Genomic DNA, 18,419 nt, shown 5'->3' with positions numbered 1-18,419 from the left:
TTGTAGTATCACTCAGCTGAACCATTACCTTTTTGATAGACTAGTTTTGTTTTTGTTCTTTGATAACTTTGTATGGCAAGATTCATGTACTGAAGTTTACTGCAACACCCTATCCTCATTCACGCCTCAGGCACAACACTGCGGTGTACAGTGGGTTTATGTGTAAGAGGTTTTACAGTATCTGTAAAAGTCATGGATTTCAGATTTTACATCTTGATCTAACCCTTGCCTTTTATTCACACATATTGATTCGACCATTAGAGAGCACACTGTGGACTGTGGTCCATAGCAGAGATGCAATTCCTTAATTATCATTTTTCAACTGTGAACATCTGTGTGCACATCAAATATGTTTTTGTTTCTGTTACCTGCCTAGGGACCATGGATATAAATTATCATTCTTGCTAACTCCTGCATGTTTACATCTTGTATTAAACTGATGTTCATTAGCGTGCTCTGTCCCTATCAAATAAATAAACAAACAAACAAATAAATAAATAAATCAATGAAATTATTTGTCACACCACAGATGTGACTGCTTACCACCAGGATGTTGGAAAGGAAGAGAAAAAAAACAATCTTGCATATAATCACTGGAACATACTGTGGGTTTTGCATATTTTAACCCATTAACTACAAATTTGCATACATAAGACCACCATTTTTGAAAACATCGGGCACCCTAGGGTTTTAGTTTCATTCAGAGGAGATAAGAGGAAATATTCAACTGACGCAGATCGTCCTGAACAAGGAGTGAGACAGAAAATACATGAACTTTGACCCCATGGTGGTCTTGCCTCTAAATTAAAGTGTGAAAATGCTCAAGCACAAATGTGTTTTCTTCCTAAACAGCATCTCTGCCTTGTAGCAAGATTTGTATGATGTTTGGATAAAATTGTGCCAAAAGTTATATTACTTTCTGTTTTATATTTGTCATTTTATTTATCGGCATACCTCATCAGTTTACAAACCTACAAGCTTATCTTTTAATGAATTTAATTGACCACTTTTCAGCATGATTAAACAACTTTGACCTCATATGATCATAAAGCAATTTAGGAATTTAAGCATTCAGGCACTCAATAATGATACATAATTGCCCCCTTCCCCTTTGGTAATCTACATGATAATATATGTGTTAATGAAGCTTAATATATCAGCAATATGTTCTTGTTTAATCATATCTTTTTTCATGGATCATTTTACATATAAACAAAGCCTAGTCTTCAGATTGTTGCATGACAGATATTGCAGGCATGCCCCATACTGGTATGGCATCTGTCTCATGATGTGACAAGCACTAATTTTTGTTGAGCAATTTCAACAATCATTTGTCTCCTTTTAAAATATTCTGAATGACAGAAGACAACTTCAACTGAATGGGGTTTGATTATATAAAGTGGATTATTATTGTTTTCTTTCATCTTGACAGCAGACATTTTGTTTGGCTTTGTAAAGGCAGTGAGGCATGAGAGGAAAAAGCTGCGTGGAACTAGGATGGTGGGTGATTGAGTTGGCAAATTCTGCTTGCTTTCATTTGATTTGCCTCTGAGCCTATTTGCATGTGACAGGGTCAATACAGTGATTGACAAAACATACAATAAATGCAGCAACCCTTCAGTTTTTGAAACGAGGAAGGAAATACAGGTACAGTGTAGCAGGCAGTTCCTCTGTCTGGACAGAGAGACAGAGGAAATATAGGATTTCATAAACTAATAAACCTCAGAGGGGAAAATCAATATGGTGGCTAGCCCTGCAAAGGCTCTTTTCCACAAATGTATAGACCACAGCAACAATCATTGTCCTGAGTTTATAACCTGTTCAGACTTGGAATCTGTGAAATGTCAGTTAGCATTAGAGAATACTAAGTAGAATATTTAGTTAAATAAACAATTACAGTCTGAAAGGCAGAGTAGGGGCATTTCTGTGTGAAGTTTGCAGCCCCAGGCAGCAGATAGCCTCCCTGAGGGTATGGCTCATTATCTGGCTCCAGTGTTATGCATGTTTAATTTCAAAACTGAAATGGCTATTCTGCTTATTGTCCTGCTCATTTTTTCTCTCTCTTTCATTTACTGTCACCCCTTTCTAGTGCTGGCAAAGACTAGGAAAACCTTTTTGCAGTGATAGCACAAGATGATTTTCCTGTCATGTTATCTTCCTGTTGCTGGGGAAACGCATTTTGCAGGGATTCACAGAGCGCTAATCTGAAATTGACTGGCATTCCACAGCAAGGCTATGGAGACTCACTATGGGGCTTCTGTAGGGCCTGATTGTCATTGTAAATTAAAGCTTGAGTGGGTGACAACACAAATGAAAACCAGGACATCAAGTCATATGATATTATTGTCAGATATGCAAAATCCCAAATTACATCAGAAATTATAATGTCTGCTGCTACTTCTCTGAATTGACTTTAATACTTGTCTCACTTTGTCTTTGTGAGCCATAATCTCAACATGATAAAAGTCTGGGATAAACTGTATTTTAGAATAGCCCAAATGCCCCATGGGACATGTTGAAAACTTAGGGTAGGTGGATAGTTTTTTCACTCTTTGCATGCCAGAATCTATATTAGCTTGAGGGCGTTGTATGGTGGATTGTCAGATTTCCTCAATATAGTGGCAAATACCCACTAACATTCCTGAAAATTGCTAAAATCGAAATTCAAATAGAAAATGCAAACATACAGAAAGAAAAAATGGGACATTCAACTTATTTGGACAATCATTTGAATGAAAATCCTCCTACTATGGCTTTTATAGTGTCAACCAATAGTTTTTTTTCAAATAAATAAAATAATGTGACAGTCTGTATTTGTGTGCATTTGTAAAGGTTTTGCCCCTGTCACATTCCAAATATGAAGGTTTTGCAGTGTTAAAATTCTGTTTTAGGGTCTTATTGCTACCATGACAACGCATCCATCCCAGTAGTTCAAACTCTTTAATTACCATATGAACTTTAAAGGGCTGGCTCACACATTTCTCAATGATTTATCATGCCTTTAAAATTGCTTTTCATCAGTAGTGTCAAAGACAAACCTCTAGCGAAAAGCAACATTGTCTCTGCTGAGGCTGCCAATGAATAATCTTCCTCAAAATAAACTCAGTGGGGGTTATCGTCAGGTGTAGTGGTGCTGTCACTGTTGCTTAACATTTAAATGGCTGTTAAATAATGTAAAGCAATTGATGTCAAACTCTACAGATTCAACTAAATATTCAAATTTTACTTCCAAGCATGCGGACCTTGCCTCAAACCACATTAAAAATGTTGGAAGTCTTGGATATATTGAATCTAGCAGATACCACAATTTGTATTATGGTAATTAAAAATGACAATTTCAGCCCTAACTACAATGAGCCACAGATCATGGTGTAATATAATATGTATTAAAATATATTTCCAGTGTATATGTTACATTAGTAATTAAGTCTTTGCTGTTTTCTTTAGAGCTGATTCTATAATCCACTATAATGTCTAATTAAACAAACCTCATTTGTTTTGATCTTTCCCTCACAGCAGCCTCCAAATAGTGATTACGCTGTTGTTTGTTGGTTGTCAGTGTGTTTATATGTGGGTGTACACAGTCTGTTTCTGTGGCTACACCCAGAGAGAACTTAAACCCCCCCTCTCTCACTAGGTCTGTTGGTTCCTTCTCTCCATTGGTCTGGGTCACCATGAATCAGAAGGAGATGCAGAGAAAACCAGCATCACATCCATCTGTTCTCATCTCTTTTCTAATTGTTGTCAGCCAAAGTATTAGAACATAAGATCAGGTAATTAGGAGACACCACAAGGGTAAAAATCTCTGCCAACGCTGGACAATTCTCCAACTTGAGGCTGCATCAACAGATAGCATTCCTGTTTTTGAAATATTGGGTTTAGTAGTTTTCTCACTCTGGAAACATACCCCTAGGATTCAGATTAATGTCTCTATCTCTTAGTTTGATAGCTGAAAACAACAGTTTTGATAGTCATGGCTAAATAGGGTAATTGTCTCAGGATAAAAATCCCAGATCCAGATCGCCACCAAAACAGAATCAATTATTCTATGGCCAGGGGACTATCTATCTACTGCATTTCATGGAAATTTGAGATATTCTGCCGACTATCAGACACGAAACATGACCTCCTCAGCAGAGTTAATTATTTTTGTGGGTTCTTGTGATGGATATAAAAGGCTTTTGTGAAGTTGTAAGGTTGACTGTAGGCTAATTTATTCTACTAGTAATCCTCTGGCAGTTCTCAGTCCATTCAGCGTTGCCAAGACTCAACAAAAGCTTTGAGACCTCAAGGTTGTGACAAAGCTCTGTTTCCTCATTTAAAGGTGTTGGCACAGGGCAGACCGACATGCCCCAAATGTCCAGTTCTCAAGCTGTATCACCTCTAGATGTACTGCTCTGATATGTCTCTTTCAGTCGTCTTTACTACTTTCAAAACAGGATGTGTGTATGGTCACGTTTGAGGCTGCTGTCACAGGTTTATCTTGTGTGAAGCCAGGTTGGACACATTTGATCTGACCAAACAAACTGTCCTGATTGAACAGATATGTTTCCATCTCTCCAATGTATCTGTCTGCACCAGCACTTAAACTGGTTAAGCTTTACCTTTTCTTTCACAGTAGACTACAATCCAAAGGATAGTTGATGGCTTAAAGTCCCACACACGTGTTGATGCTTTATTTACTGCATATCCCCTGAACAGAAAGGACAGGAAGTCACGGACAAAGAGCACGTAATGAGCACACATGTTTCATAAAGGGAAGAGATGTTTTTGTAGCGCCCTGTAGAAACGTTTCTCCTTCAGACTACTTCACAATCCCTCACAACACTCTTTGATTGGCTCAGGCCCATTGCCCTACAGTTACCCTATGTCCAACCAATAGGCATCTACCCCATCCTAATTTATGTTTTTAGAAATGCTTTAATTCCTCTGTTCTTGTGTTTTTGGTGGCTTTGAACACTTGTGAGATGCTTACATCCTACTTGCATGTGGCATCTGCTCTATTGGTGGAAGTCATGCTTAAGTCATATTTGGTAGGCTTTCATCGGCACCCTGGTGAGAAGTAGTTGGCCCCTGCTTTTCTTGAGCACAGAAACTGCGTCTTGAGATTCTGCTGTCCCATCTGTATGAAATATACATGATTTTTGAAAGTTGCCAAAATGTTGGCAGTGTTTCTCACCAGTACTCTACCTGAGTATTGCTGAGAGTCTTGCTGATATTTTAAATGATGTAAGCCACCACATCAAAATACGGACCAGTGAAGTTTAGTCTTTTGCACTAAAAACTAAATTCCACCCAGGTAGCAAATAGGGGAAAAGCTTATTTATGTGCAGAGAGGGAGATCACGACTAAACCAGAACATACATGGTTTTTGTAATGAGCAGGTGTACAGTCACACACTCTGCGTCTTGTTGTCGTACAACATCAACTCATCTTCCAGTGAGCTGTCCAGCCTTGAGGGTGTGAACTACATTCAGGACATGGCCATGGATGAAATATCTGAGAGTCTCCGTGAAGCCTCCAATGAGCCTGTATTAACTGTTCTTTTGGCCTGATTTGTGTGAGATGGATGGATAAATGAATAAGCAGGAAGAAACGAATGTTACCAAAAGATCGTCATAAACCAACATGGCTGCACGCACTGCACCAGAGCTTGTTGTTGCTGAGCAAGACTTTATCTGTGTTTACCTATTAAATAGACAACAGCGACGGAAGAGGAGATGGTCTGTTCAGCCCTTACATGCAGAGAAACATCTGGATGGGGAATATAGCTGGATCGTGAGGCCGATGTGTGCAATAGACGAAGAAATGCATTTCAGCTACTTCCACATGTCCGCTCACTGTTCGCTCACTGTCCAAACTGATTCTCTGCAATAGACAGACCTCAGAGGTCTGCCACAACATTTCTGGCAGCACTAACATGTACTGTGGTGCTGACCAGACTGTGCTTAGTTAGTGTGACCAGGAGGAGCAAAGACAGATTATCTGTGAATCAATGAGTAGAGCTCAGTGGAGGAATGACCTGTTTATACAAGCTAATGGCTCCCAGAGCAGCGCCAGAGCATGTAATGGTTCCTACTAATGTTTTCTCGCATCGCTCACATAGCACTCTCTCCCTCTCTCTCTTTGTGACTCTCTCTCTCTCTCCCCAAGGAATTCTTTATCACAGGCAATATAACTGTTAGTTCTTCAAATCCTGTTTATTTCTCCTGAATTGGCTCTTGTGTTATTCCATTTAACGAAAAGGCTTCAAGCTATTTCTATTTCATGGCATGGTTCTCACTTGGCATTGTAGGCTTGCGCAGGAAGTGGGAAGCATGTATATGTGTTTGGTCATGGGCAGAATAAGCAGACTCAAAGACAAAGCAAACGGGTGAAGAAGAGTCATCAGCACTCTAGCTTTTTTTAAGGTCCTTATACATACATTGCATACATTTAGCTCCATCTACCCCCAATATTCAATAAAGTGGAACAGTACATCAAATGTCAATAGAATGATGCAAGTCGATGCCTTGTTGATGGCCATGGCCATTTCCACTGACTGCCACAATGATACGCACATGAATGTTTGGATGATACTGCTGTACCAAAAAGGTTTTCCATGTTGTAGAAGTATTTCATGATGATAATGAGAGTGTGCAGATGTAAATGAAGCATGAGGAGAACTTAATGGAATCGCAGACGATGGTGTCAGATCCAGGAGGTTTCAGCAGAATTGGTGGAATGAATTATTCAGACACAGAGCATCTTCTGAGGACACTGGAAGCATGCGCCTCAACTCAGACAACAGATTGCTCTAACTTATATGAAATCTTTTGTTGCAGTTGAAAAGATACCTTTTCAAGTGTAAACAACACAAGCAGCAAGTGGTCTCTGAATATCATCACTGAAATACAAAAGAAATGCTTCCGTAAAATGCATGAAGAATCCTTCCTTGATAGTTTGCAGACACCGAAGTTGGAGGAATGAGTGAAATATATGTTAAATAGTGTAATTAACTGACATATTACCACAGTTATTATTTGACATGGCTCAAAAATTCTCATATGATGCTACATATCAAACTGATGTATTGTGGCAGCTTTTCGTTTCCTTTTCCTTCATGGTTATTTGCATCTTAACAGGTTCTACTGCCCTTGTGACTAACACTGTTATCAAATGATAACACACAGTTTCTTAATTAGCTTACCTCTGTGTTGCTAAACAATCTCAACTGTACCAGCAGATACAAAAGCCAGAAAATGATCCACCCTGGTCATAGACAGTTTTGACTACATAAGAGGTCAGCTTTTTCACACAGTGAAGCATGCAGGCTGAAAAAGCACTTATTCTCTACTTGGGAATTTATAACTAAAAATGTTTTTCAACATTCAAACTAAAAATGGAACAAGAATGTATAACTTTGTAGTGATAACAGTTCCAAAGAGACTGGTTAGCTGTAACCCTCAATTCCACATGGCCAATTTCCATCCTGAAGGAATCAGTGGTTTCATCAGGTTTTCCCTCACTCATGGTTTGTCGAGTAGGAAACAGGTAGTCGGCCTCAGTTCAGGCCATTCCCAACTGTTCTGCACCAGTGCCACCCTGATTTGACACTTGGTGAGCAGAATAGTGATCAATCCCTCCACCTAAGAATGGAAACAGACAGCCATAACCAGAGACATAAGAGCTATAGAGGTACTTGCAGCACTGTTACCACGGCAACAGGCTGTGCGGGGGGGCCTCATCATCGGCTCTCTGAGATTGGCTGTTGGTGGTTTGGTGCAATGGTTCAGCTTAGTTGGTTGTTCTGCCCTCAAAGAGACACAGAAAATGGTTAGCTGGTTTTCAGTCTCCCTTGATCTGGTGGAGGCTGAGCAGATTTATGATGGAAAGATGGGGAAGACTGTAGATCTGACAACTGAAAGCCTGGGATAATCACACTGAGCCTGAAAAGAAACATGTATGATTCAATTACATAACAGCATGTCAGAATTTGCCATCAAAGAAGCATCCTATACATGTATCACAAATCTCTGACTGTGGTTGATTTGATGGAAGGTAAAGATCAAAAACTGTTGCTTTTTTATTTTACAATAAATGTATAGCAATCAAAGTATGGAGACATACCAAATAAACTATAATGCTACTACTGCTTCTATTACTACATGGTGATGAATAAATTAAATCTATAATTCTATATATATCATATATATCATATATATCATATCTTATCATATATCAGTTGCATGTTCCCTAAATGCACCTCTGTCATGTCTGGAACATCAGTAAAGCTTGTTGTGTATCCTTCACCATACTGAACCCAGGGGACACATGTGCAATATACACATCCAGCCTCACAGATTCTATCCGATAAAGTATTACAGACACGGTAACACAGTCACAAACATGAGCTAGCTTACTGTCCCTTGGTGCCCACTGTATGTATGTTCAATATAATATGAGTCCAGAATACATGTATTATGCAGTATATGTAAGTACACACATTAACACACACAGATGAATGCTTGCTTGCACACACACACGCACGCACGCACGCACGCACGCACGCACGCACACACACACACACACACACACACAACTGTGGTCCTAAGCCCTGCCCTGCTCCCCTGAGTCTACTTACAGAGCTCTCTCACTAAAACGCAGACTTACAGAGAGGATAGTTACTACATCGTTCAAACTGGTGACTGCCCTCAGGATGAAGATATCACTCAAAGACAATCAATCGCAGGCTGCTACACACAGAACATTTCAACATTATTATGTGTGGTTCACAAGTGTCCATGCTCACTACTAACAAGGTGCAACCATCCTCCTACTGAATGTAACACCCTATTTACTTACAGTATTTTGTACTAAAACATTTAATACAGTTGTACAGGACGGATGTAATTCATCATGTGTTTTCAAGATGAAATGACATCTGTCAAATATTTTTTGTTTTTTTCTCCAGGAAGGAAATAATGCTAAGCTTTTTGTCATTCCTTGATTGTTTCATCAAACTGTGACAAATAGAATCTGGTATTGTCAGCTCCATTGTGTCCTCGTGTTTATGCAAATGATTTTCTTTCTAATTGCTATAATGTACCATGACCAAATATGGAACATCTGGGAGTCTGCTACAGACTATATGACTGCTAGCAATTTTATATTTCCCCAGTATTTCAAATTGTAATAATGATTAGCAAAGCAACAACATTCCTCAGTTCCTTGTGGCTGAATGAAACAGAGAGCAACTAAGTATTGCAAAATGGTCCCATCCTTTCAAATGTAAATTCTATTTATTGTCTACGAATAAAGGAATTCTATTTCACAGCTCTGGGGCTGCGTAGAAGCATATAAACAATTTGTTAAATTGTGTGTCACATACAGCGCTAATTTAAGGGCAAAACAATTTGCACTTTTGATGTAAATATGCAATTTATATTCTACAATCAACAGGTGTCATATGAAAGATTTTACACTGCATTGTTGCAGCAGTTATAGTGTCTGGATTACAGAGGTACATTGTAGACTTGGGCCAAGAGATCTATTAAAAGAGCAAGTTTCCCGGCATCAATTCTAAGCTTATTGTGGTTGAGGTAGTAAGTCAAATATCCTGAACAACACTGACATCTGACAGTAAAAAACAGATACGCAGAGAGGTTAAGAATCGTGCAACCTGTGTCCTGATTTCACACAAATGCCAATTTAATTTATCTTTGTTCAGTAGACGGTAGACATGTCAACTTGAGCTGGATGCTGTGTGTGTGTGTGTGTGTGTGTGTGTGTGTGTGTGTGTGTGTGAGTGTGTGTGTGTGTGCGTGCATTTGTGTTTATCTTCCTCTCTCCCAACTAAATCCTTTTTATAGGAGAATCCTCCCACGAGCCTCAGCAGGTTTAGCAGGTGTTAACCTCTCTCTGGGAGGCTCCCTCCTGAGGCATCACACACAGTCTAGCAGAGCAACACTCCTCATTCCCAGAGCAGCTTGCAGTCTGCCAATCACACAGGTGGAGATGATGGACAGGCAGATGAGTCTCCCTCAGTCCCTAAGTAATATTACTTTCTGCTCATCAGGAAAAAAAATGCACACTGTCTTTCCAGGAAGTTCATAAGGCGGCTCCACAACAACTTGTTCATTAGATTACTTTTTTTATCTGATGAACTCCTGATTATCTTTGTTATCTCTTATGTAGTGATCAATCTGCATAGATTAAAGACAGAATGAGTAGAATTTGTCAGTTATTTCTAGTGGGTCATAAGTGATGATTGAAAGGGATTATTTTTGTTTGAGTCTATACATTGTTCTGTAGGAAAAAACACCACCAGTAGATGGATGGAGCTCAGCAGTAGTTCATCTGTACACAGATTTCCACAGCAATAGTTATTTCAACAAAAGGTACAGTAGGCCACCATGTGACCCTCCTGCCACACTAACTGTAGCTGCAAATACTACTGATCATGGATTTAACTCCATGGTCATTTCTGAGACAACAGTATGTAGTGCTGTTGGATTGTTATTTCGTACGCCTCTTAGGATATAATATATTTACGAGGACTGTTGTGTCATATTGCATTATATTGCAAAGCACTCCAGTTATTTTGTCCACCCCCTGTACAGATGCAGTGCATATATCTTAAATCCTGGGACTATGATTCAACTCATAAGTACAGCTCCATAGGAGGTTTGCCTACTGATAGCCTAATTATGTGACAAGAAATTCCACACCAAAATTAGTTAATTTTGTTGCTACCTGCTTTTAAGCTACCCATACTTACCCAAATTAGCTCTGTGTGTGTGTGTGTGTGTGTGAATGTTTGGTTTTCGAAACAGAATTTGGCCTAAACACTGTCAGCTCCCTGTCTCCCTGTCTGACAACTGCAGTAATGATGGTTAATAATTGTGGGAGGAGGTTCTTACCTCCAGCCACTGTCTTGGGAGTCTTGGAAAGTTTGTCCTCATTTTCAGAAAGTAAGTACAGGAAGTAAGACAAATCTGCTGTGGGAGAGAAAAGCCAAATCTTTCCTCATAGTTTATGAGTTAATCTCATGTCATCATACAGGGAAAACTGAAAACACACTGACCATAAATAGTGGCATGATATTTGCTTCGGGAGCTTGAGAGCAAGAGATGGATCCCCAAAGCATGTCTCATTCCAGATACATGTCTCATGCCACTGCCGTGTTACCTATTGCAAGTGAAATAAAATTCAATTCAATTCAATTCAATTTTATTTGTATAGCGCCAAATCACAACAAAAGTCATTTCATGACTCTTTACAGATAGAGCAGGTCTAGACCGTACTCTTTCTAATATTATTACAGAGATCCAACAGTTCCCACTAAAAAAGCACCACAATACAGCTGTAGATTTGGTAAGGTCTGTATTTATGCCTATATTAGATGTCAACTAAAGTTTAGACAGAAGTCACTCTGTCCCTGGGATAAAGCTTTTCATTTGCTTTTCTTTCTTTATGTCTTCTGTCTTGATACAGCCAGACATTTCGGCTTCAGGTCTTCGCAGAAGAAAGACCCACACAGCAGACCTGATGCTACATGATCGACCTAGTGTAAGTCAAAAATGACTCTAGGATAAAAATCTACAGTACAGTAGATTGTGTGCATCACATGCAGTTAATGGAATTCAAAAAGCAAGATGGAGAGAGAGTGATATCTAATATCTAATTCTATCTAATCCAATTCTCTCTGGTTACAGAGAATAGCATGTGGCTCTGAGGTTATTTTTAGCATCATTCACACATTATTCTGCATTCAGGCATGCAGAGAGGTTTGCGGCCATGCTTCCATTCAGTTAACACTGAACCTTTCAAAGTTGATGCTTTCATGGCTGAAAGTAATTGTCAATTTTTTAATTAGCAGATGTTTTGTATGTCCTTCCCTCACCCTCTACCCCCACTTATCTTCAGATCAGATGATTGGATTTTTAAAAAATGTTTAATGGGCTATTTGTTGCACACTTGGGAATATGCCGGTCTGAATGTTGTACACATAATGCCTCAGAGCTGTAAAAGTTGGTGGAAAATGATTCAGTGGTGTGGTATGTGCTGCTTTGACAACTCGTGGCCTGTTTGACAACTCTGCATTTTCTGTGTACCATTACTGCACTATTGGCTGCACTGCTACTATAGCAGCGGGTGTCACAGTGTACTGGCTGCATCATTAATGTGCATCCATAAGTCTTGTGGGATAAAACGTTGTAAATAGGCCAGAGACCATCAAAGTATCCCTGCAGTAAAAATGCCTTGTCATACATTATGAACATTCAAAGTTGTGTCTAATCATTATTTAAACATTTGCAAAGGTTATTAGTAATATGATCATTGTAATCATTCCCAGGGTCACCATAAGTGTATGTTATTAATGCAAACTCTTAAAAGTGATTGGATAAATACAGCCCAGTGGTCACTCTGCCTGATATCTATCCACTGAAGCCATTAGAGCTACAACAGTGAGTCGAAGCCAGAATTCTGAAAACATTACACAAGTTTAACTGCCAGTATTTTTCTTATTATTTCTTCTTTATTCTTATGACCAAAAACAAATACTGGAAAACACTTTAAAAAATAATATAAACACTTGATTTTTTCAGTTACCTACCCAGCTCACTACTGCAAAATGTCTAGTGACACAGTGGTTGTAAAATACTTTATTATTGTTTTTTCTCATGAAATTGCTTCATAATTTCTCTTAACCTCATGTGATCATGTCCGATAGGAGTCACTCACTTCTGATGCTCCCACTGTCAGAATGTGGCACAGCACAGAGTATGCTATGCTTGTAACAGCCCTTCACACTTTTGTGTTTTGACTTTTGCAAGTAAGTTAGATAATCAGCAACTAACAGTAGAATACCAGCTGGAAGAAGCTGAGCTCAGCATTGTATTTCTGCCTTTCTCTCTCTCTGCAGGCCTGGCAAGCCACAAAACCACTGGAGAAACAGAGACTTTTTGTCTTAGCTCAGCAATAAAGCAAGGGATAGTAAGCAGATACCTGAGGGCTAAGTGCACCAATGATCATATCACAAAACAGACATAGTGGAAGGCTCTTATGTTAAAGATACAGTGTAACTGGGGTCATACTGTATCTCTGTGGAGCTCCTAGCCAAATCTGATTGTTACATGCTGACCAGTTTGATGTAAGCAAGATAGTAGGACACACAGCTGTTTAATTCTTGCCCCACATTTTTCAGGTATTATTGTTTTTATCTTCCTCAGAGTAACAGGGGAATAGAGCCTTGCCATGTATGTTTTACATTGGTTTAAAAGCAATGAAACAACTTGGATATGTTCATCATAGGGTCAACATAGAAATGAAAGTATGAATTATTGATTTGTAAATACAGCTACTGATCAATACTGACAGTTGTCCCACGTGAAAAGCATTATTGTATTACTCTCTATAATGCACTAGTTCAATCTGAAAACATCATGCACCACACCACTGCTACGGTTTTCTGGTTTAATGATGTGTTTCCTTGAAACAGTGCGAAACAGAGTGCAATAGGTTTGAGGTACGCTTTCTGTTGTTTGGTTGGAGGTGGTACCCAATCAGCAGCAACGTGTTGTATTTGTAAAGAACGCAAAGAATGGCCTTCAGAATCAGAATCAGAATCAGAAATACGTTATTGATCCCCGGGGGGAAATTATACAGTTCCGGTGCTCCCATTCGATCTCAGCTACCATAGCTGCAACGTTTGAGTAACACAACAGGAACACTCACTGCACCACTGTTTCTGTTTAAAGAAACATTTTGCTACGTTTTGCTGGGGCTGAAGGTGTCCCTGGCATTAACATGCGTTTTGGGTGATCCAATCACAAGTGGACGTACGTCAGTTCACCCCTGGCATTAACATGCGTCTCCACTGACCACTGACCACAGACCAAATGCGTTGTTGTTTTTAACCGCCAGGAGGAGGCAATGAACTTCCTGTGCCTCTACCGGAAATGTATTGTTGTGGCATCTTATTGTTGTTTAGCACTTGACGGCAACGACTGAGTACGAACTTACGTACTCATGCAGAGGACGTCAGTTGAGCATGCGGTCCTTCAATACGTCAGTTGAGCAGACCACCTCTGAACGTGGTCTGAGCGATCGGATCTCAATGTGTCCTTAATGAGTCAGATTCACACCAAGCTGTCCACTTGTGATTGGATTACCCAAGATGCATGCTAATGTGTAAACAGGGCCTGTGTCACGAGTTATTTTGTGTTATCTTGGCTGTACCTCACCTGCCCAGTAGGCCCTGCACACCTGCGTCCCATCAACTGATTACCCCTGTGACCCGCTACCTGCGTGCACAGCTGTCCCTCACTGGCTCATTATGTTACCTGTAACTATATACAGGCGTCTCTTTCCAGAGGGACCTGTCACATCATCTAAGCTGGCATGGTGTTTGAGCCATTCTAATTATCTTGCATGTTGTCTATGTTCTATTTTCCTGCTGATTTGACTGAGCTATGTTTGTCTGATACTTCCCACCAATCAACTGCTTTTGGACACAGGTTCTTCCTTCCTGTATAACACCAACATACATGTGTTTCGACCTTTGGCAGCTTTACAGATCCAACATCATTTGGGTATACATAAGAAAAGGTACCATGAAACTGTTCTGAATTTGAAGAATGTCTTTCTGTTGTTCTGAAAGGTCAACAAGCTCCCTCTGTCAGTGTGCCTCAGATGTATATGTACACAACTGTACAGCTATGCAAGAGATGGCTTCTGATCGAATTCAACCACTAAGAGGGAAAAGGATGTATAATGCACTCTTACCACAGTCCTGAGGTTTTTAATAGGGCTACGATGATCCTTTTTTCAAAATTCAGTTTCAACATATTTTAATCTATCAAATCATGAGAGCAATGTGATGAGCTCACAGTGAAATGTGTTATTACCAGCATACATGAAACAGTTTGGAAAACAGTCTCGAAAGAAAATCCTTAAAGACTTTCATTCATAAAGGAACCCCATCAATGAACACCAAAACATTGTCATTTCTTACTCTTAAATTAACTGACATGGACATTTAAGGACTGTCCATCAAAGGAAATACTTCATGTGTTGATTTCTGTAATATGTGCCTGCATTAGAGTAAAACACTTGTAAACTGTGGGCATAAATATACCAAAAATGTGTACTGTATACCCGGTGTATCCAAATTTAACATTTTTAGTTCTTAAATTTCAGGTTCTTGGAGCAGTGCTGTCATCCATGGATGATACATGTATAGCACACAAACCCCAGTCTGAGAAACCTCTGTTGGCTATATGGTGAATAGTGTGTGTATTTTTTTTCTCTTACTTACAGTTTTTCCTTCTTATCCCCTCCCCCCCTGCTCACTAACACCCTACATTATTCTGTTCTTCATATACACAGCATGATCTCTCTCACTCTCTTGCACACACACTGTCCCTCTCACACACACATACCAAAATATCTTGAATTGTCTTTGCCTTTGTGCCTTTTGTTTTTTTGAGACCCGTTGCTCAAACCCTCAAGGCCTATCTTTCAGCCATAGAGAAAAAATTGAGGCAGAGAAAGAGCAATTGAGATGAGAGAGAATTCCATCCCATCCACGTCCTCCTCTCCGCACAGCTTCTCTACGAACCACACTTTGTTTGATTCAAAGAATGCCGAGAGGCTTGGGCAGCAGATGTGAGATTTTGTGGAAAATAACTAGTAATGAATCTCTTCAACACTCATCTAGTCACATATATGTTCTCCGCTGTCTGTGGATGATGGATCCATTTGTCAAATGCAGTGCTTCCTACTCTCCCTCTTATGCTGCGCTTAAAAACCACATCTATGCCTTTTACCATTGTTATTCAGTATTCTTCACATTTAGAAGGTGTTTGACTTCGTGCGCTAAAATTAATTGTATTCACACATTCTCTGATAAGCAAGTAATTACAATGGAACTAAAAGATTTTTTTGTTTCTTGCATGATGATGATCAACTCAGTGTTGAACATACCGAAACCAAAGGAAGCTATTTTTTTATATCTCCATCTCAAGGATTCATTCAGTGTGAAACACATGTTCAGGAGATCATTACTACCAAGGCACCAAAGCCCTGAAACGAATGAAGCAGAGGCAATCCATAGTTTTATTGAGATAATCTGCTCAGCATGGCAAAGCCAGAGGCAGAAACTCTCACCATTGCTGTGATCACAGTAAACATGGAATGAAAGAGACATCCATAAAACATTAAATACATCGTATTGCAGAAGGTCCTCATCCCAACAAAATGAATTTGAATTTATGTAGGGATAAGCCCAGGGAACCGGCCTATTTGCATTAAAACGAACACTAATATAAAATGGAAGAGAGGTCACTAAAATGTAACACAACATACAGCGTTGTGTTACATTTTATTAATCCTAAATATGTATACATATATGGAATATATGGGGAATTAACTATTTCAATCCTGTGTGCACCATTAATTAATTATTTAGTGTCTGATGGAAAATCAGAAAGGAACTTCTCGATTTTCCTTTACCTCATTTTGATCAACATCCTCACCCCACTTAACCAGAGCGAGGAAATGTATCAGTCCACGCTGAGCTGGGGAAGAGCTTTTGGGAATGCTGTCTAGCCACCAGCCGGTAATCCAGAAAAATACATTTGTCCCTGAGCAAAAGAAAATGAGTGAGATATACACAGAGAGAGACAGAGAGAGTTATAAGAAGTAGTTTACAATGAAAGAAGGCAGCAAGGAGAAAAGAGAAAACTGATTATAAAATTAAAATGGGGAGGAGGTGGAGTAGAAACAATGCTGGAGCATTAATGGACGATGTGGAGGAGAGTGGCTGACAGACTGAGAGTTGAAGAGAAGAAATGGGTGAAGAGTGCCTTCTGTCTTTTACGGTTGCCATGGACACCAAGAAAGCTGACTTACGGCTGTGTGAACATTTTTTTTTTAATGGAAAACACACACGAACACATATGATTACCATACATTACTGCCATCATACCCATCATCACCAGTCACAAAAGTCCCACCTCCTTAATTGTTCAAAGAAGGCATATGTATTTTGCATAAATGCTAACCACATTCACATGTTGTCTTGTGCGGAGTCTTTTAGGATGCCTGCTAGGCTCTCATTATTACAAGATGGGAAAGAACAACACGCCATTTGCAAGGCAGCAGCATCCTTTTCTCTCTTATTATCTCTCTCTTATTCTGTTTGTTCCATTTGAAATGACCAGTAAATGAGGGAAATCCTGAAGCTCTGATATATTGATAAAAAGTATTTACATGAGGGTGTTCTGTTACACTGTTCCCTCTATTGCCATCTTCTTTGAACTTTCTTTTTTCCAGTAACCTCATTAATAATTTCTGTACATCCCCATTCCACCAAAGGACCATTTTATATCAGACAATAGATTATTTCTCTGTGAATGTTATACACACTAGCCTACAGCATGTCTTTGTATGGTGCATGTCATAAATTGCCTACTTTCACTTAAGGTGTGTTACACACACTCAGGCTATTATTTTTTCCACTCATGTGTAATGGTATGCACCCCGCAACCACATCGAGTCAATGCAGTATTATTGGGATTGTCAGTCACTGAAATTAAGGTGAAATTGATTGCGTGCCTTTAGAAAGACTACTTACTGATCGGTTGAGTAAATGCACAACAGAAATGACAGTACAACACTCTCTCTCTCTCTCTCTCACTCTTTGAAATATTGACATTGATTGTCCCATGAGAAATATATGGAGCTGTTGATTATAATTATGCCCTGGGTCCTTCAGAAACGATTAGGAACAATAAAGACAATAAAGACAGGAAGATAAATAAACGCCCTCTCTCTCTGCTTTCTAATTTCTAATTAGTTCAGTTTATGGCAAGACAAATCATGGATGTCATTGCAGATGGATCCATAGCTGCGGTTGTCTTGGCAGGACCACGACGTGAAGAGCTCACTGAAAATGTAATAATTTCTCTGAGTTGGGGAGTGAAAGGAATTCCACTGTTAATAATGGTGCGCTTCTTACACTAAATGACATGCTACATGCTACATGCTACATACAGTTAATTTACACTAAACTTACATATGTAATGAGTGCCTCGCAAGAAAGACTGATTTCACTCAACGAAAAAAAAAATCATGTCATCCTCTGATTGGCCACGTGCTCGCACGTAAAAACCACACCAGGTTCGTCGTAACATAGAAGTGATCGACGTTTGCTTCAGGTGGCACTGCTCTCGTATCCAGCTGATTCTCCTTGTAGTAAAATGCTGCTCAACTTTTCCTGAGCGTGTTGCCGCTCGAAGGCGTACAGACATTAGATGGGAGCGGACACTCTGGTGCAAAGACTCACTGTAGCGAGAGTCCGGCTCTGAGGCGCGCGCACATTTCAGCACCTTGGACAGCGCGCGGCGCCGCAGTGGCGATGCGTGGATTCAACC

This window comes from Enoplosus armatus, chromosome 1 (genome assembly GCF_043641665.1).
Source record: "Enoplosus armatus isolate fEnoArm2 chromosome 1, fEnoArm2.hap1, whole genome shotgun sequence".
NCBI lineage: Eukaryota > Metazoa > Chordata > Actinopteri > Centrarchiformes > Enoplosidae > Enoplosus > Enoplosus armatus.
This window is presented reverse-complemented; position numbering follows the sequence as displayed.